General features: G+C 42.7%; 1 pseudogene; it reads right to left on the reverse strand.

Moving 5' to 3' along the window:
* Positions 1–3,811: 3,811 nt before the first annotated feature.
* Positions 3,812–4,783, reverse strand: LOC125163848 (glyceraldehyde-3-phosphate dehydrogenase-like; annotated as a pseudogene).
* Positions 4,784–12,579: the final 7,796 nt, after the last annotated feature.

Here is a 12,579-nt window from a genome sequence, read left to right on the forward strand (position 1 = left end):
ATGCTAACACACAAGAGTGAATGATGTATGGAAATTGAATAGTTCTTACTTGACCAGATTCCTCTCCTTTGCAAGGGGTTAATCTTAAAATGATTGCTATGACCAGCTCTTGTGGCTTTAGGGAGAGGGAGATAAAATTGTTCCCATTTTCTTGTTAAAGTCTCTTTTAAGTTCAAGAGTTGTTAGGACTATTTTGATACAGTTCTTTGCCTACATGATATAGATTATGGTGGGGCTAGCTGTATTTCATGGAGACATGAGATCACTATCCTTCTTCCCTTCCTTCTTTCTTTTACAAACTGATTTTTTTTGTTTAAGTTTATTTATTTGTTTTGAGAAAGTATGGGAGGGGCAGAGAGGGAAAGAAAGACAGAGAGAGAGAGAGATAGAGAGAGAGAGAGAGAGAATCTCAAGCAGGCTCCACACTCACATTGCAGGCTTGAACTCATGAACCTGTGTTCACTCACCATAAGTGAGAATCATGACCTGAGACAAAACCAAGAGTTGGACTCTTAGCCAATGGAGACCTCCAGGCACCCCTACAAACTGATTTCTAAATGTTGAGCACATTCCGGAACTAGATCTATAAAATAGCCTTCACAATTTTACTGGAACTACCTAGTGACCATTTCAAGATATCTCTTTAAGATGGGCCAGCACAAATAATAAGAAATCTACCGGGGTGCCTGGGTGGCTCATTCGGTTGAGTGTATGACTTCGGCTCAGGTCTTGATCTCACATCTCGTGAGTCCGAGCCCCGTATCAGGCTCTGTGCTGACAGCTGGGAGCCTGGAGCCTGCTTCAGATTCTGTGTCTCCCTCTCTCTCTCTGCCCCAACCCACTCGCATTCTCTCTCTCTCAAAAATAAATAAACATTAAAAAAAAAAAAAGAAATCTACCAGCTCTATGTCTGACTCATGTTTGGGAGCTCAGTGGACAGCATGTGCATTTTGTAAATTCTCTTATACTGTTATTTTGGTTGACCTTGTTAGGAAATGCCAGGGCAAAAAATAATTAGTGCTTTATAATTGCCATACAAAAAGACCCAGAATCCTTTAATTTCATGTTTACTGTGATGACAAGCCTTCATTTCTGCCCCAACAGCTTATTCCCATCTGCAATTCAGGACGGAGAGCTAATAGCTAAGATGATTGTCTTCTTGGATTTGTAATCTTGGGATAAACTATAGTTCTTAGAAATGAATGAGTAAGTTCATGTTTATCCAAAGTTCAAACATCTGGAGAGCTCACATTAACAGAGCATATTTCTAAAAGTGCTGGTCAGTGATGAATGGCTTTCATAATTGTCCCCCAATGTTTGGAATAATCCTGAGGTGCTGTCTGGATTACCAGAGGGGGATTCCTTTTTGTTGGATCTTAGTATTTGATTTATTTCATTTGATTTCCTAATTTGCTGAGAACTGATAGAGTACGGTTTATTAAACCTTAGCCAGAATACTTGATTAGCAGGGGCTCTGAATTTCTAGCCATTTTGTATGAATGGGAACAACAGGAAAGAAAATCCTGCCATATTCCTTGTCTGGCAGAGGCCACAGAGGTGGTGAGAGAGAAAGTCCCTTCTTTTAAGTAAAGGTGTATCCTGTGAAAATGGGAAAGGAAGGGTCTTGCCTACATGGCCTAACCACCTGAGCTCAACCATGAGAGAAAATAATACCCACAAAAGCATTCATTTTTTAAAAGTTGACTTATTTTGAGAGAGACAGAGACAGTGTGAGTGGGGGAGCGGCAGAGAGAGAGAGAGAGAGAGAATCCCAAGTAGAATCCCACTGACAGTGCAGAGCCCGATGTGTGGCTCGAACTTGTGAACCAAGAGATCAAGACCTGAGCCGAAACCAAGGGTCTGATGCTTAACTGACTGAGCCACCCAGGCGCCCTAAAAGGGTTCATTTCTAACACCAGATTGCTGCTTGTGTCACAAAGGCAAAGGCTAGTAAAGCTGTTTCGCTGGTCTAATTCCCCAGGGAAAGCCAGGTGGTGGTCCCTTCTCTGAGGGAGGCTCTGCCCCACCTGCCTGCTGGTTAGGCTGGGACACGCCTCACTGTTAATCCTACGCAGAGCCCTCTCTTCTGTTAGTTGTTATTTTTCTTCCTCACCTCTGGACATTTCGGCATATTCACTCGAAACATCATCACAGGAGAACTCGACTTTGACAGAAACCTCTCTGAAATTATTTTTTTTTTCCTGTTCTGGCTTGCACTTGAATAATTCTCCATCAACAGCACGTCTGATTGAGTTGGCATCACAAACCCTTTTGTATGCTATTTTTTTTCTTCAAGAAATATTAAAGTCTGAATAAAATTGGAATAGCTGCCTGGTAATGATCTCATTATATATAAATACAGAAGTGCTCACAGGGGAGATAATGACTCCAAGATGCAGGTATGCGGCGAATACCTATTATCTTTCAAGGAGTGGGCCCGCATTCAACCCTCCTCTACAGCCCCCCACACATCCCTTTCAGCTTAAGGTTCAAGTTGCAGAAAACGAATGGCTGATTGAAGCTGGGAATAGGGTTTTTTCTTTCCCCCTTCATGACATATGTTAGGAGATGAAAGGAACCTGGGCTGTGTGTTTACTCTTCATTTGGGACTTTCACATGTTCTGATTGATCGGAAAGACAAAAAGGCAGAAGGAGAGACATTTGGTGCTGGCTGAACACCATATCCATTCTCAATGTGAAGTTTCCTTGTTTGGTGAGGATAATTGTGATGAGGCAGTTCTGGGTATAGACGCCACTAAAAGATTTTTAAAAATAACATGCTCGCCACCCAGTTTGAGTTCTTATATAGCAGAAGAACAAACACAGATGGTGGCAGTAGGGGTGGGGGCTGGGGTGGGAAAGGCCCTTCTAAAGTGGGAGTTTACTAGTTATTAGCCCTAGTATATCTTTTCTGGATGCCAAGGCATAAGCAGATGAGCTTAGCACATCACAGAGGACCACATATAGGGTTTGATTCCCAATATGAGCTAAGCAACCCTGGAAAAAGTTTATTCCCTGTGATTAGCATCAAAAAAAGAAACTGGGTAGGAGAGAGGGTAGGCTACATGGCTCTATCTGTCCCTGTTAGGTTCTAAAGGAGCGTTTATCTGAAGGGGGATGGCCATCTGCCATCTTGGAACAGAGAGATGATGTGCAGGAGTAGTTCTTGACCGTTTCTAATGTCTAGGGTTATAAGGCTTACTTTTTTCTTCTGGTGTCCACATTAGGCATGATCAAAATACAAAGTAACATCATAAGCATAATTCTTTGGCAAAAGGATGGTATGAACAGCAAAAATATTTTGCCCCTGGTTAAGTCTTTCATACAATGTAGGCGGTATGGTGTTGAGCAATGACAATAAATTCTTGTTGACTGAGAGTGAGTTATGGCCATAAAATCTAAAGAAGGAAGGGTTAGTTAGACTAGACAGAGGCCTATGTGGCCTGAGGGGGGGACCCTGGAATCACACGGGACCATTCCTATTGTGGGGAGAGTTAGGACAACCATCGTTGGCCACTGATGGATCCGTAGTGCACATGCTGTTTGATACAGTGCTAAGGTTTTCCCTAGTTTGTTTGTTTGTTTATTTATATAGTCATTCACTCATTCATTTATTCATTCATTCTGGGTACAGTACACTTTATTGATGGTGCATGACAACGTAGGGGCCCCAAACCCCTCCCCTTCTTCAGGCGGTCTGGGATGGAAACTGTGGAGGTTGGGAGATTCCCAGTGTGTTGGGGGATGAGTTGGGGCAAGGACTCGCCAGCAACTGAGGGCCTTTCTCTTCCTCCTGCTGTCTCTGGGGCTCTTATTCCTTGGGAGACATGGGGATCATAATGTCCACCACCTGGTTGCTGTAGCCAAATTCACTGTCTTACCCTGAAATGAACTTGATAGCGTGGTCATTGAAAGCAATACCAGCCCCAGCATGGAAGGTGGAAGAATGGGTGTCATTGTTAAAGTTGCAGGAGACAAACTGGTCCTCAGCGTAGCCCAGGATGTCCTTGAGGGGATCCTCTGATGCCTACTTCCCCACCTTCTTGATGTAATAGTATTTGGCAGCTTTCTCAAGGTGGCAGGTCAGATCCATGACTGACATGTCAGGGGTGGGGACAAAGACATCCATGCCAGTGAGCTTCCCATTCAGCTCAGGGATGACCTTTCCTACAGCCTTGGCAGTGCCGGGAGAAGCAGGGGTGATGTTCTGGGTAGCCCTTCAGCTATTCATGGTCTTCTGAGTGGTGGTGATGGCATGGACCATCGTCATGAGTCCCTCCATGATGCCAAAGTTGTCATGGATGACGTTGGCCAGAGGGGCCAAGCAGTTGGTGGTGCAGGAGTCATTGCTAACAATCTTGAGGGAGTTGTCATACTTCTCATGGTTCATGCCCATCACAAGCATGGAGGCATCAGCAGAAGGGTAGAGATGATGACCCTCTTGGCCCCATTCTTCAAGTGAGCCCCAGTCTTCTCCATGGTGGTGAAGACCCTGGTGGACTCCACAACGTCCTCAGCACCAGCATCACCCCATTTGATGCTGGCAGGATTTTGCTTCCTGGAACATGGAGGTGGATTTCCCATTGATAAAAATTTTCTGTTCTCAGCCTTGACTGTGCCATGGAATTGCCATAACTGGAATCAGAGTGGAACATATAGACAATGTAGCTGAGGTCAGTGAAGGGGCCACTGATGGTGACAATATCCACTTTATCAGAATTAAAAGCAGGCCTGGTGACCAGGCACCCGATAGAGCAAATCTGTTTACTCTGAACTTCACCATCATGTCTCAGGGACGTGGCTGGCACTGCACCAGAAGATGTGGCTGTCTGTCAAACGGGGAGGAGCAGAGAGCCCCTAGTTTATTATGCGTTGAAATGTGTAATGCCTTGGCCCCAAGTAATGAATCTTTCTCCCCTACCAGTGCTATAAGCACCCCTTGGGCTCTGACTTCCTTGCATGATGGCAATAGAATTTGAATTGAATTGTTTGTAGATATTGAGTGTTGGAACCCCACCTTCTTGTATTTTTCCTCATATTTTGCTTGTGGAACAGTCTAAGAGAACTCCCCAGTTTAGTAATTATATGTCCTCTGAATACCAAGTTATATTTCAGAATGCCTCCATCTTTATGGTAATGATAAATCATCATCATCATCATCTACTACTCTTGTTTTAATGTTTATTTGTTTATTTAATTTTATTTTTTAAATTTATATCCAAATTAGCATAGAGTGCAACAATGATTTCAGGAGTAGATTCCTTAATGCCCCTTACCCATTTAGCCCATCCCCCATCCCACACCCCCTCCAGTAACCCTCAGTTTGTTTTCCATATTTATGAGTCTCTTATGCTTTGTCCCAATCCCTGTTTTTATATTATTTTTGTTTCCCTTCCCTTATGTTCATCTGTTTTGTCTCTTAAAGTCCTCATATGAGTGAAGTCATATGATATTTGCCTTTCTCTGACTAATTTCACTTAGCAAAATACCCTCCAGTTCCATCCAAGTAGTTGCAAATGGCAAGATTTCATTCTTTTTGATTGCTGAGCTATACTCCATTGTATAATATACCACCTTTCTTTATCCATTCATCTACCCATGGACATCAGGGCTCTTTCCATAGTTTGGCTGTTGTTGATAGTGCTGCTATAAACATGGGGGTGCATGTGTCCCTTCAAAACAGCGCACCTGTATCCCTTGGATAAATGCCTAGTAGTGCAATTGGTGGGTCGTAGGGTAGTTCTATTTTTAGTTTTTTGAGGAACTTCCATACTGTCTTCCAGAGTGGCTGCACTAGTTTGCATTCCCACCAACAATGCAAAAGAGATCCTCTTTCTCCGCATCCTCGCCAACATCTGTTGTTGCCTGAGTTGTTAATGTTAGCCATTCTGGCAGGTGTAAGGTGGTATCTCATTGTGGTTTTGATTTGTATTTCCCTGATGATGAGTGAAGTTGAGCATTTTTTCATGTGTCTGTTCGCCATCTGGATGTCTCCTTTGGAGAAGTGTCTATTCATGTCTTTTGCCCATTTCTTCACTGGATTATTTGATTTTTGGGTGTTGAGTTTGAGAAGTTGTTTATAGATTTTGGATACTAAACCTTTATCTGATATGTTGTTTGCAAATATCTTCTCCCAGTCTGTCGGTTACCTTTTAGTTTTGCTGATTGTTTCCTTCGTTGTGCAGAAGCTTTTTATTTTGATGAGGTCCCAGTAGTTCATGTTTGCTTTTGTTTCCCTTGCCTCCGGAGACATGTTGAGTAAGAAGTTGCTGCAGCCAAGGTCAAAGAGGTTTTTTCCTACTTTCTCCTCAAGGATTTTGATGTCTTCCTGTCTTACATTTAGGTCTTTCATCCATTTTCAGTTTATTTTTGTGTATGGTGTAAGAAAGTGGTCCAGGTTCATTCTTCTGCATGTCGCTGTCCAGTTTTCCCAGTCCATTTCTGGGTTCTCTACGCTATTCCATTGATCTGAGTGTCTGTTTTTGTGCCAGCCATACTGTCTTGATGATTACAGCTTTGTAGTATAGCTTGAAGTCTGGGATTGCGATGTCTCTTGCTTTGGTTATCTTTTACAAGATTGCTTTGGCTATTTGGGGTCTTTTCTGGTTCTATACAAATTTTAGGATTATTTGTTCTAGCTCTGTGAAGAATGCTGATGTTATTTTGATAGGGAATGTTTATTTATTTATTTTTCACAGAGAGAGAGAGAGAGAGAGCATGAGAGCAAGTGGAGAAGGAGCAGAGAGAGAGAGGGAGAGAGAGAATCCCATCAGGCTCTGCCCTGTCAGCACAGAGCCCGAGGTGATCCTGCAAACTGTGAGATCATGACCTGAGCTGAAACCAAGAGTCAGATACTCAACCAACAGAGCCACTCAGGTGCTGCCCCCCACCCCACTTAAAAAAAAATTCTTTTTAAATATTTATTTTATTAATTTGAGAGAGAGAGAGAGAAAGAGAGAGAGTACCCATGTGTGCACATATGTGTGTGAGCACAGGAGGGGCAGAGAGAGAGAGAGAGAGAGAGAGAGAGAGAGAGAATCTTAAGCAGGCTCCATGCTCAGTCCAGAGCCTGATGTGTGGCTAGATCCCACAACACTGGCATCATGACCTAAGCCAAAATCAAGAGTCGGATGTTCAACTGAATGAGTCACCCAGGCAACCCCTAAGCTTCTTTTTAAAAACTAAATGATTGGACCACTTCAGAAGTTCACAAATTTTTAAAATGAAGGGCCAAATAGTAAATATTTTAGGCCTTTTGGGCCCTATTGTTTTTTTCTTGACTACTCAACTCTGCTGTTGTAGCACCAAAGCAGCCATAGACAATGTGTAACAAATAAGCATGTCATGTTCAGATGTAATGTTATTTACACCAACGCCTGCAAATAAAAATCGGGTGGGCTGGATTTAGTCCACTGCTGAGCCCTGGACTAGCTGATGGCTATTCACCCTGTCTGCTAAGAAAGTGCTATGGTTTCTTCACATTCTACATTGATTTCAGCCTCGGAGTGTGGAGACATTTCTTTGGCTTTTCCTTTCTTCAGGAGGAGTATATAAAAAATGGCAATAGAAGTGCTCCTGGAGAGGCACCAGGAGGGATTCCCAGCAATGTTCTGATTGAAATCACAATGGGAGGAAGCCATTAAAAAAGGTGGGGAGAAAGGTCCCATTAATCAGAGATGGGTACTGCTGTTTTAGTTGGAGATCTGGCTATTAGCTCAGCAGGAAGACAGAGAAGACAAGATGAGGAAGCCAGGAAACATGGCTTTCCCAGAGGCAGAATGCTAAAAAATTATCTTTAGAACAAAATTTTTTATGTAATTCCTTGCACAAGTCTTAGAATCCAAGGCATATTCAGGAATGATATTTTGTTTTGAGAAATAATCTAACATTGCAATCTAACAATCTGACACTAACAATTACAACAGTCTAACACATTCTAAAAATATATTTGATTTTTGTTGAATATATGTATGTGTATATATATATCCATCCATTTGAAAATTATCCCATTTATTATTTCCATATAATTGAATAGCTGAATTTATCCAAGACATTAAAATGAAGGTCTAATCATAGGACACTTCCTGTTGCAATTAACAGAAATACCTTACACAAATTGACTTAAAAAAGGGAAAATATTGGCTTGGAATACAGGACAATCAGAGGAATCTGAGCTTCCTCTGGGAGCAGGGTCTAATTCAGAATTTCAGATGAGGTCATTAGTTTCTTATCTCTTTCATTTCTACCTTCTTCTGTGTATCAGCTCATTTTAAGGCCGGGTAATAGGATGCTAACCCAAGACTCACCTTATGTTTTCAAACACAGAAAAGGGGCAAGACTTCTGTTTTTTCAAAAGTTGTAGCATAGTCTCCTCATGTCTCCTTAGTCCTAACTGGGTTATGTGCCCATTCTCAAACACATTTCTGTGGCCTCAGACATTTGGGGCTCACAACATGGCTAGATTGGTGGAGGTGAGATCCTCAAAGGATAGTTGTATTGCATTTATTAGAAAGAAGTAGATAATACATAAATACTTATGTATTTATTTTGGGGGGGTGGTTGAGAGAGAGGGAGAGAGAGGATCCCAAGCAGGCTCTGCTCTGTCAGCATAGAGCCTGGTGTGTGGCTCTATCTCATGAATCGTGAGATCATGACCTGAGCTGAAACCAAGAGCCAGGCCCCTAATAGATTGAGGCACCCAGGTAGCCCCACACTTTATAATTGTTAAAACACTTTTTATGGAAGTGGTTTCTTTTGATTTTATAGCAGTTTGGTGGGAATGTGTTTGCCAGCTATTATTATTTCCATTTTCAGGTGAGAACACGAGGGCTCAAATCACATGACTTGCTCAAATCCACATAGTTGGTGAAAAAAATTATATTAATTAACTTTTGTATCCTAGTGATGTGATGTCTGACCATTACACAACGGAACTATGACCTCAACCATTTTGGACTAGGTACCTATTAATGACATCTAAAATTAAATTAGCATTTTGGGCAAAGCACAATGGCTTATACGATTTTATGGCCAAGTAAGAGCCTCACTGAGTTTTCACCTGATTGTTGGTAAAGTGTAATGTACCTATAATGGCCTTTTCAACTTAACTACAAGGTTATACTTATTCCTGTGATATCTTTTTTTTTTTTCTGTGATATCTTGTATTACATTTTTGCCTTTGGTTCAGCCTGGCAAGAACTTTTGAGACATGTGGAATCCAAAATATTAGCTACCTGTTCCAGCTTTGCACCATCTTCAAGTTTAATAATATGCCCTTCTATATAGTCTTTTAAGTAATTGCTAAAAAGGTGGAATAATAAGATCTATGTAATTTGGTTAATTACTGACTTTAATCTGGAATGAGATCTCTCGTGATATATCGCACAGTTCTACCTTTGGCTTTGTTCGATATTTTTGTAAGTGATCTGGATAGAGGCTAGACTGATAGATTAAAAATGTGAATCACTTCACAGATGGATGTGTCTTCTCATTTGACCTCTTGTCTTATGTTTCTAATATGAGCAAAGTTTTGATTGAGAACATCACCTTTTGAAATGAAAAGCTAAATTATTGGCCTGGAGTCAATGGTAACTATGATTCTGTGAGACTCCCATGTCATTTATCCTGGATTGAGTCAGAAATATTGTGGCCACTCAGCTAATGTTAAATTCCTGCAATGAAGGTAAGAAGATAATCACAATGGTGATCAAGCATCACATTCTGTGAAAATTTGGTGACAAAGAAAGTAGACACTACATATTCCCTCAGTGACTTAATTTTCTTTTTCAGATTAGAAAATTGAAATTTGAGAACTCAACTGTAAGCAAAGCAAGGATTGGGCCAGAAATATTATCTAGGACTAAAGCTTCTCAGGCAGGAGGGTGGTGATGGGTAGGTGTCAGAATCATTTGGTGGTGGGAATGGCAGTGAGGCTTTAACATAGACATGCTCCCATCATTTAGCTTTGATTTGGGATTGGCTCAAGAAGCTTTAAAGGAGGATGAGTGGTTTTCATGAATACTAGAATCAATTATTATTACAGTTGAAGCAAAACTGAGAAACATCACTGTACAACTTAATTTCTCTAAAAAGACTCCTTTAGAATTAGTTTTAGCCCTGGGGCGGGGAGGCAGGCTTCTTCCTTTTTTATCTTTATTATTTTTTTTATTTTTTATTTAATTTTTTTATTTAATTTTTTTTTTCAACGTTTATTTATTTTTGGAACAGAGAGAGACAGAGCATGAACGGGGGAGGGGCAGAGAGAGAGGGAGACACAGAATCGGAAACAGGCTCCAGGCTCTGAGCCATCAGCCCAGAGCCTGACGCGGGGCTCGAACTCACGGACTGCGAGATCGTGACCTGGCTGAAGTCGGACGCTTAACCGACTGCGCCACCCAGGCGCCCCTATTATTTTTTTTATAAAAAATATTTTAATGTTATTTTATTTTTGAGAGAGAGAGAGACACAGAGTGCGAGTGGGGAGGGGGCAGAGACAGAGAGACAGAGAGACAGAGAACAGAATCTGAAGCAGGCTCCAGGCTCTGAGCTGTTGGCACAGAGCCTGATGTGGGGCTCGAACGCACGGACAGTGAGGTCATGGCCTGACCCAAAGTCAAATGCTTAACCAACTGAGCCACCCAGGCACCCCCGCCCCCGCTTTAAAAAAAAAAAAAATTTACTTTTGAGAGAGACAGCATGAGAGGGGGAGGCACAGAGAGAGAGAGAGAGAGAGAGAGAGAGGGACAGAGGATCTAAAGCGGGGTCTGTGCTGACATCAGCGAGCCTAAGGCGGGGCTCAAACTCGTGAACCATGAGATGGTGACCTGAGCCGAAGTCAGATGCTCAACTGACTGAGCCACCCAGGCGCCCCCAGGCCTCTTTAGCCCCCTCTGGGAAGGCGTGGAGAGGGGTCTATGTTGCTTTCTCCCTGAGGACCAGTCTTGCTGCAAAAGCCTTTGCAGCCGCTTTCTGTCCCAGGTGACCGTCTTCTCCCCATGATGACCTGAGCACAGCTGTTCCTGGCCCTGCCTTACTTCCGTCTCTGCCCCGCTCCCGCACCCCTAGGTCTTACAAAAGCGTCACCATTACTTAGGTATTTCGTAGAGAAATTTTGCTTTCAAACTAATGAATAGGTTTCAAAGAAATGAATGAAAGCCATTCTTTTCTTCTCTTTCCTCATTAAGTGATTTGCTGTACGTCTGGAAAATACTGTTTATATTCAAAGGGAGAAATATTTAGAGAGCAAACTACCTTCACCTTTTCCTAACTGCCCTTGGAAAACAAGAAAACAGCAGCTTGTTCTCCTCTTGTTGTGCTGTGACCTGCCCCTCCTCTCCCGGTGCTCCCCCTCAGCCCCCCTTCTTCATAACACCCCTCCTTAGCTACAAGAACAGGTTATCAAGGTGATAATAAGTGAGAAAATGTTCCAGCCTTGTTTTAAGCCTCAGCCACATTGCACCGCTTAAAAGAGGTTAAATGCTTGTATGAACCTGTGTTTTCCATCCCCCGCCCTGGCCATGCAGCCCTAAGCCAGACTGATCCGGCCTCGTCTTGCCCCCTCGTCACAAGAGACTCCGTGGTGCAGGATGATTGAGGTGGCCTCAGCCTCCCTAGCAGCTGCTGACTTGCACTTGGAAATGCAATCCTCTCAAGGTAATTCCTCAGCTTATAAAAAACTTCTAGCAATGAATTCCGAGTTTGATGCCTCCCACTTGAAGCAGGATAATGGCTGGCTCACTGACTTCCACAGACACCAGGCTCGGGATGCGTGGGGAGCCTGGTATTGTAGGAAGTAACTTTATATAAGTAGGACTTCTGTGGTCTCATCAGGAGATGTCTAGCTATTTCTAGAACATCACTCTCACTCTTCTTTCTCTTCTGAGATCTTCCAGATTGCAAATGATTTGGGGCCTGTCTGGGCCCCTCCTAGGCTGCAGGTGGCTTGACTTCGTACATCGGAGAGAGCAAAACTGTGCTTCTGTCTTCTCTTGGGTGGAGTAGCTCTCATTGCTTAGAGTGGCACTTTGGGACGAAGGTCGGAAACCAAACTGTGAAAAAAGAAGCGGAGTTACCATTTTATTCAGTAACCCTGTAACCTCCTACAAGCTGGTGTGGAGATGTGTGTCATTGGCAAAAGCAGATGTGACTCCAGCCGGGGAGAAATTTCTCTCAACGCAGGAAGGTGGTCCAGAGATTGTGAAATAACCAGTTGCCTTTAAGATCCTTTGGGTCATTATTCTCTAGCAGTAAGAATTTCCCCTTCTGTCCCTTCCTCACCCCTAAAGCTCCTGTCCCCGATAGCAGGCGGTCTCAGGCTGTGGTTGGAGATGCTGCTGTGACAGTCCTCTGCCTCCTCACAGGGATGGCTCTGTTGTGGGAGGATGTGAATGTCCTTGTTGTCTCCTAAAGCCTCAGCTCTGTGTTTCGGGATGTGTTTTGGCAAGTACAAAATCCAATAGTCATTGAACCCTTGATAATCTTTTATGCCCTGTAGAAGTATGTTTTTATTCATCCGTTTCTTCAGGAGGTAAGAAATAAAGCTGTTTCATTCTAGGCATAAATTAGCATTTATAACAATGC

Source organism: Prionailurus viverrinus, chromosome B1 (assembly GCF_022837055.1).
Source record: "Prionailurus viverrinus isolate Anna chromosome B1, UM_Priviv_1.0, whole genome shotgun sequence".
Taxonomy (NCBI): Eukaryota; Metazoa; Chordata; class Mammalia; order Carnivora; family Felidae; genus Prionailurus; species Prionailurus viverrinus.